Here is an 8,578-nt window from a genome sequence, read left to right on the forward strand (position 1 = left end):
AGGGGGTCCTCCCATGAGGATCATTTGACAATCTCTATAGGTATGCCTATTAAATCATATATCACAATAGAGAGTAACAGGGGCAACAAAAGCAATAAGGACTGGAATAGTAGGCGTGGAAGGTGTGATGTTGAGGCTATCTATCTTTTGGTGAAGAGCATCCACCTTAGTGTTCATATGATCAAACACATTAACCTCATAAGTGGTGGTTTTTGGCCATCTCTTCTATCAAACTATAGGATACACCTTGGAGACTATTCATAGGGATCCTCCGGAAGCCATATCTAAGGTCATCCTTGTAGAGTAAAAGAGACCATTGTAAAAGGTGTGGATAATCATCTGCTTCTCAAGCCCATGGAAATGGCATAGTCTTAACAAGTATTTATAACGCTCCCACGCCTCAAACAAGGATTCCCCATCTTCTTTCCTAAAGTTATTGATCTTATTCCTAACTTGGGCCGTTTTACTTGGCGAAAAGTAACGTGCAAGAAATGCCGCTTTCAATTAGGTCCATGAAGTAATATGGGCGAGCAAGGATTTTAGCCAAGCCCGTGCATGGTATCTTAAATAAAAGGAAAATAGACGGATATGGATGGAGTTTAGTAAACACCTTGGCCTTAACTCTACCACAATTATCAACAAAAATAGAAAAATGAAGATTCGTATTTTCCGAAGGTAAACCGACAAATTGGTTTCATTGCACCATACGGATCAAGGAAGGTTTTAGTTCAAAATTATTAGCCGTAATCGGTGGTTGAAAAATACTACAATGTGGTCCCTCTTCTATGGGAATAAATCCTTAAGGGGCTTAGTATCAACCAGGTCTACCATAGCTCATAATCTAAGATTTCAGCGTCCCTCTAGTAAGAAACACTCAATTTCGTCTACGGGCTAAACTAAGTTATCAACATAATGAGTTCTATGCATACAAGGATAGCGAGAACCACAGAAAACAAACATAATTAAATAAATAGAAAATTAATCTCTAGTTTATATGATGATCAAACACAAATTCAATATTAAACACAATTGGTCCTTAGCAACGCCGATAAAAACTTGACACATGCACAAGTGCACGGGTGTGTGAAGTAATAAAATATATATCAAACCACACATAGACCAATGGTTTAAGTACCAAATTCTTGTCCTAATGGTGTATATCTAGAGAAATTAAAAATAGGGATTTTGTAAACGGCTTAACATAAAAAGTAATTAAATGAAAACAACTTAACAGAAAAATCACTTAAATATCAAATGGGGCAAACAGGACATGCAGTTACGGTTCATATTCTAACACAATTGTACGATCCTTGTTACTTCTATTACGATAACTTTTCATAAATTATAGAAAATAGATAAAATTGGGCACTACTTGTTTTTGCCAGCGCATTGCCCTTATGGACGACAAATAATTTGTCGGCTTTCGCATACCCGAATTATTCTTCGACGATCCATTAATTTTGCCTATTTATATGTTTTCTCAAACACTTCCAAGCGATTTTTCTTCTTTGGGTTTGATTGTTTAAAAATATGCGCTCCGGTATCGACACATATTCTTTCAGACTACGGTCGATACTTGAGAACCACTTACATTTGTAATGAAGTTGGAATGCATGAACTCAGATTATAGAATAAATTTACTTAAAATTCTCGCAAACGATAGTAACAGATCATACAATAGGTTATAAAATAATCCCTATAACCCTTATTCCCTAGAGGACTACTCACTCATGATGAGGGAAACATAATCGCAATGATAATTATCACTAAACTTATATAAAGCAATTATAACAAATGAGCAATAAAGGAAGAATGAATAATAAAACCTAGATTATGATAAAACTTTAACCCACAATTGATCCCTTGGAGACTTGAATTACAGAGAAAAAGAGAACAAAACGTACGTAGAAACATGGAATAAAAATTGTGATAAAAACTAGATCCAAAACTCATAACAGGCTATGAGTTTTATAGCAAAATAGTAAAAGTGCATAAAATCCCTGGCTTAATTAGAATTGTTTATATTTTATACCAATCAAATATTTCCTAAGAGCCACAATAAAGAGAGGATCAATCTATTTATGGAAACAATGAAATCTTGGCAACTTTCTCTCGCCTCCCTACTACAGCCCGTAGCAGAACTATTTCCTTTGTATTGGGAGAGGCTCATGGGGGAGCCCAGGGTTCTTGGCTGCTATGGCCCATAGCATCCCCATGGTTTTTGTATTGTAGAAATTTCCTTTTTGCCATTTTTTCTCCTTTTTCTTGCCTTTGAAGCTTTTTTATCTTTGACGCTCATTAGACCCTGAAATTAGCAAGAAGGCACAAACCAAAGCATAAAACATGATCATTGAAAGTAAATCAAACAAAATATGGTAAAATACTAAGACAAAATGACTAGAAATAACGATTCAAAGACCACTTATCAACAGGAGAAATAATCAAGTGAGATATGTACATTAAGATTAAACTGGGCATAAGTAAAAACCTGAATTTCCTTGCCCCTATTTGAAGCCCTTTCTTCCCTAGTTCTTTTCTTAGCAATATCTAGACTGGTTGCATCTCTGGTTGCTTTTCTCATAGCAACGACTACAAAAGAATTCGACAACAGAATCAACAAAAACGCAAATAAAAGATAAGTAAATTTCAAATTTCTTTACTTGTGTCACCTGCATGTACAATAGATATAATATCCACATTCTCTATATAAACATGAAAGTGACCTGGATAACTATATATATCATGCTTAGTCGCAACTACTTTCTCGGTTGGTTTTTTACACTCATTTTGTATAACCTCTAGTGAAGACCCATAAGTGAACTACCTTGGAAAGGGAAATCGAAAGGCTAAAGTGAATTCATTAGAGGGTAGTGGTGGAAACTTAGGTGTGTGAAACAGTAAAGCAAAAGTGTATCTATCAAATACATAAGAAGGAAAACTTAAGTTGGTCATTTTTTCAATGAGTTTTTCTTTCAAAGTTTTTGTTGCCTCAGAAATAGTGTGCCTAAATTACTAGGATCATATACAATTTCAAAATATTTTGGAAAGGAATGAATCTCTTTAATGTTCAAACTCCTACCTTTGTAGAACTTTGTCTGTAGAGAAGAAAAAGTGTTTGTTAGATTACTCATCACTGTCAAGCCAACTACAAATTGATAAATATGATAGGCCTTCCACCACACATCAAACTCTTCGGTGCAGTAAAAAGATATGTTGAAGTGAAAGGGTGTAAGACTAAAACTTTGAGTAGGTTGTTGATCGGAAAAATAACAAGTGTACTATTTTGCCGATGTAGTAGTAATAGGGATGTTTCCCAAAGATCGATCTCGAGGATTGCGCAACAATATATGTGTAAATTCTTACTCAATTGAACAAAACTAATAGTTAGGGGTTTTGTAAAAATCAATGTAAGAGAAAATAATAAGAATGGATATTTTCACAGATTATAATAATGTGCCAAGGTTGGTGTGTGAAAATCTCCTATAATGACCCTTGAGTGCATATCTCCTTAATAATGAAAATTGTTTCAATTATCGGATCTTAAGATTGTTTCCCCCTGAGACCTTGGAGGGAAACCTTTGGTATTCAATCTAACCTCTAAGTCCTTAGGTGATTATGATGAAACCAAGCAATTTTACTTTAACAAGAATAACCCGGTAACCATAGGGTATCCCTAGTCCTATGTGATATCTACTATGGTTTCACTGTATAAAAACCTTAACAATTACAATCCGGCTAATCGTTAACCATACATCAATCTTGATTTTTCTGATAAAGAAAGCATTACGCAAATTACACAGTGAAATTAACAACAAATAACATGTATTAAGGAAATTAAAACTTCAGAGTCATTACACGATCAATTCAGGGACCCCCCTGGCATTGGGGGGTTTAGCCTCTCATATTATTCAAATAAGATACAAAATAAAAACGAGACATTACAAAAGAATGGGAATTTCGTTGATCTTCAATTGCATCCGCTCTTGAAGGATCTCCATTCTTCGTCGCTTTTGACCGTTTCAATCTTTATCGTCTCCAATTTGTGATCGTGAAAAGTCCCTTCTCCATATTCAAAAATCCCCTAAATAGTTCCTGATGACAAATTTGATGTAGCAAAAGTCCAAAATGCCCTCCGGGATCAGCTGTGCAAAAATACAGCAAAAAACTGGAAAATGAGGTGTCTAAGCCAACACTGGCCGTGTCAGGCAACACGAAGGCCATGTTAGGCTTCTGATGAAAAAGGCCTTGACACGCCCCTTCAGGGAGGCTGACACGGGCCGTGTCCGCTTCTTGTTTTCTTCTTCTAGGTGTCCTCTCCTGACACGGCCCGTGTTGGGCAACACGGGTGGTCGTGTCAGGACTACTATGTTGCCCAATTTCCTCTTCCGACGGGTCTCGAACGTCCGATTTGCTTGCCCTCCGGTACTCTTGCTTACACCTGAAACCAATAGAACTACCACAAAGAGACATAAAATGGAGTATAATGATGCAAACCAAGTGTAATCAACAATTGGAAACTATAATGCAAAACATCTAATTTACTAAACAGAACAATATAACAAGTAGAATAATGTGTTACCGACTTCGTGAAAAGGTGTTGAATGAGTGTCAGAAAACAAGCAGAATTGGAGACTGATCAGTTGTCAATTTAGGAGCTCAGTGTATTCCACTTTAATCATCTCAATGGTTCACATGCAAAGATCGCTTTTGCGATTATAATTTGATATGAGTAGTAGTTTACTAAACCCAAACTATCGAGATACTAGATTTGGTTGATAGGAAACCACCTCCATTGTATCTCTTGTATTCCCAAGTCGGGATGATAATAACCTTGGAGTGAGAAAAGCCTCCCAGATCTCGACAACTTGAGTCTCGTGTTCGATTGCAAGAGGAGGAAACTCTCATCTGAACCACTATGAGCCATATTTTTTACTCAAAAGAGGAGCCATGGTAGGAGTGAAGTTATGACGTTTCACAAACAAAATAAAGTATTCCATGAACGAATCCTTGATATAACATCCCATGTTACTAGGAGTCATTAAGGCAAGTTTGGTGCCTTCAATTTGACGATTCTTAATATCTTCTATATGGTCACTTGGTTTATCCATTTGCAAAGAAGATTCAAACATGATATTTAGCTAGAGTTGAAGCAACTAGTATGGGCCAACGAGTAAAAGGTTACTTGAGGGGACAATGTCTTTCATGGTGTAAGTGGCTAATCCTAAGGACTCATAAAGTGAGGCTAGTATCAATTGACCTAAACAAACGTTTCGACAATTATGCAGCTAATTGGCCATATTCATGAAATTTTTGGCCACCTTCAAGGATTTACAACAGAAAAAAATGGGATAACCACATGGTCAAAAAGGCTATGTGTTCCTTATCTGATACTTCATCAGTTGTGGTATCATGATAGTGACTGATGAATTTGGCAAAACTGGTACATTTTTTGTCAAATTCAATAGTGTCTTCGTCCAACATAGTAGACTCGAACACTTCACCATTTGGAGAACCCTCAACTGTTGAATTAGGTCATAAAGACCTTGTTCTTACCAAATGGTGGCTTTCTTATATTCCGCTCTATCTAGTCAGGCAACATAATCTTCCTTATTTTTTTGTGGAAGGTACAAAACGAAAGACTCTAAAAGTGGCACTCATATAGCTCAGATCAATAGGCTGCTTAATGCAGGTTATGGGTTTGGTGCGATCGTAGGAATGGAATATTTCCTTCAACTTTCCAGCCTTAACATTAGGGTCACGCAGTGGACCCTGAAAGGCATGATTGTTTTCAGAGATAGAGAAAGGAATCAGTACATGGGACTTCCAGATCCTAACTTTTTCTTCTTCCATGGGTGGTTATGGTACTTACTCATGTTTCCCAGTAGTGAGTGGGACATTCAGTTTAGAAGCGAATGGAAAATGATTCTTTGATCTGGATGAAGAAGCCATGGTTGCATAAAAATCTCAGTTTGGGTTAGAGAAGATGAAGATAAGGAAACATGAGTATGATAATTCAAAAGGCAAGAGATGGAAAGAGAAGAAGAAATGAAATTGATAGAAGAAATGGGTTTTTATAGAGCACGAAAAAGAATTTTCAATTCCATTTCTTTTAGACAAATGACCCTTCTTTTTTAGGCAGGTGTTTGCTGTTGAGAGAAGAATTTAGAGGTGCAGTTGCTTATGGCCCACGTTCTTCTAGGAAATTGAAGTTGTGATTGAGAGTTGGTAGTTGCATGTCTCGGGAAGATGTTTTGCTAAAAAGTTCCATGATGACCATGATGCCAACCCATGATTGTACACATTAATGATAAGTTTCAAAAATACCCCTATCTCCTTTTACGTCGAAATTGGCATTTTGGGGGGAAATTTATTGGCATAGAATTTTGACATCACGGGTTCAACATAAAAGATCCAACAAAGTATTTAAGGAAATGGAGCTAAATGCTAGCATTTCGACTGTTGGGATTTTTTGGGTCCAAAGGTGTTAAAATGATCATATTGGATTGAAGCTGAGGACTTAGAACATTTTTTAGAGTTGGTTCTCAAGAGGTTCGACGAAGAGAGTTTGTAACGAAACGTTACGACCTGATCGTGTAACTGTCTGATAGTCTTATCCATGCAACGAAGACACATGGAGACAGGACAATGAGGTCGAAATCAAGCAAATTGATATGTGTCAATTAATAGGATTAGAGTCGCTATAGGCAGTTATTTATGTGTTACTATAATAAGGATTCTAGTGTTAGGATTCATGGTGGAAGTTTCATTATACAAACACTTACACACTCAAAGTGCCCAAGCGATAGTGAGAAACGAATCATTGAGAGAATGTATGATTTTGCACACCATCATTTACATATTTTATGCAATTTCTTATATTTCTGGTCCTTTACCTTTGATACCTAGAAACAAAATTTACTTTTTGTCTTCATCTGTGCAAGGATTTTGACTCTGTCGAAATTTCTTTATTTCCTTGCTTTTTACAAGTTTAATTTTTACCTTTTTGTAAATTTATAAGTTCTTTTACAAATACAACACAATCAAACATATCTTATATAGAATTTAAGCACTATGTCCTAGGATTCACTAGTCCATCCTTCAAATAGACTTTTTCAAGGAGACTAACGATTGCTTACCAAATTTATGGGTAAACAGTGATGCAACAGATTTTGAATAGATTTTAATAATATCTCATTTATTGTTGTTTTACAGTTTTGAAAAAGATTGCTGCATAAAAAGTTATTGAGTCAAGTCGCAGACTACATCACTCTTTTTAAGACGTTTCACCATACTTTCCAAAGTTATGTAAAAAAAACCACTCAACCACGACGCGTGGCAGATAAAACAACATAATAGATGTACCGCTCATATTTATATGAGATATTTAGACCCAAATGAGCGAAAGCAATGGGGAAGAGGAACAACACTGAAGATTTATGGTAGTACGTCCTCACCCTTTCACAAAATTGCATATCCTTTCTAAACAATACTAAAATGTAGTATCCCTCCAATACGAGACTTTAATAAACTTTTTTAAATTTACCCTGCATGCACTAGTTTATACTTGTGTTTGTTTCTTGTCAACATAAAGTCAAAAGTTCCTTTAAATTTACTTGCATGCACTAGTGTGTATATATATATATATATATATATATATATATATATATATATATATATATATATATATATATATATATATATATATATATATATATGTATATATATATATATATATATATATATATATATATATATATATATATATGTGTGTTTTTTTTTGGAAAATGATTAAGGAAAATTGAAAGGAATTTTTAACTTTAAGTTGACAAGAAACAAACACAAGTATAAACTAATGCATGTAGGGTAAATTTAAAAATGTTTATTAAAGTCTCATATTGGAGGGATACTACATTTTAGTATTGTTTAGAAGAAAGAAAAAAAAAAAATAATATATATATATATATATATATATATATATATATATATATATATATATATATATATATATATATATATATATATATATATATATATATATATATATATATATATATATATATATATATAAATAAATAATTTTGAGATTAAAAATAGTGAATTGACAGTGTAAAATAATTTAATCTATCATATCATCAACATAATTTTAAAATATAAGTGTGATTTAACAAAATACACATTGGTTGTATTGAGAAACAAGTGTGAATTGTATTGAGAAACAAATTTGAGTTTTAAATCCCACGTTATTTAGAAAAATGGAGATTGAATATTTTATAAGTGAGAAGACCTATATCTATTACCTTAAGATTTTGGATGAATATATGATATGTCTCTCATTTATTTAAGTGAGTCTTTCATCCTTAAATAAATGTTTGATCTAATTTAAATGATTCCCTCTCATCATGACCCATAAAATTAATTGTCAGTAAAATAATTTTATACAATTGATATATTTTTTTACTTTGCGTAGATTTTTACTTCACGTCAGACTATTTTAGAAGAAGCGTTGGATCACTTGTTTAACATGTCTAAATCATTTACTACTTTACAAACTATTTGTTCAAATGATTCCTTTCATTAT

General features: G+C 34.0%; 1 non-coding gene across 1 annotated transcript; it reads left to right on the forward strand.

Annotated features, from left to right (window-relative positions):
• The first annotated feature begins 348 nt into the window (after positions 1–348).
• Positions 349–455, forward strand: LOC127077459 (small nucleolar RNA R71). Its single transcript, XR_007787270.1, has one exon. It is a non-coding gene; the product is annotated as a small nucleolar RNA R71 (small nucleolar RNA).
• Positions 456–8,578: the final 8,123 nt, after the last annotated feature.

Source organism: Lathyrus oleraceus, chromosome 4 (assembly GCF_024323335.1).
Source record: "Lathyrus oleraceus cultivar Zhongwan6 chromosome 4, CAAS_Psat_ZW6_1.0, whole genome shotgun sequence".
In the NCBI taxonomy this organism is placed as follows: domain Eukaryota; kingdom Viridiplantae; phylum Streptophyta; class Magnoliopsida; order Fabales; family Fabaceae; genus Lathyrus; species Lathyrus oleraceus.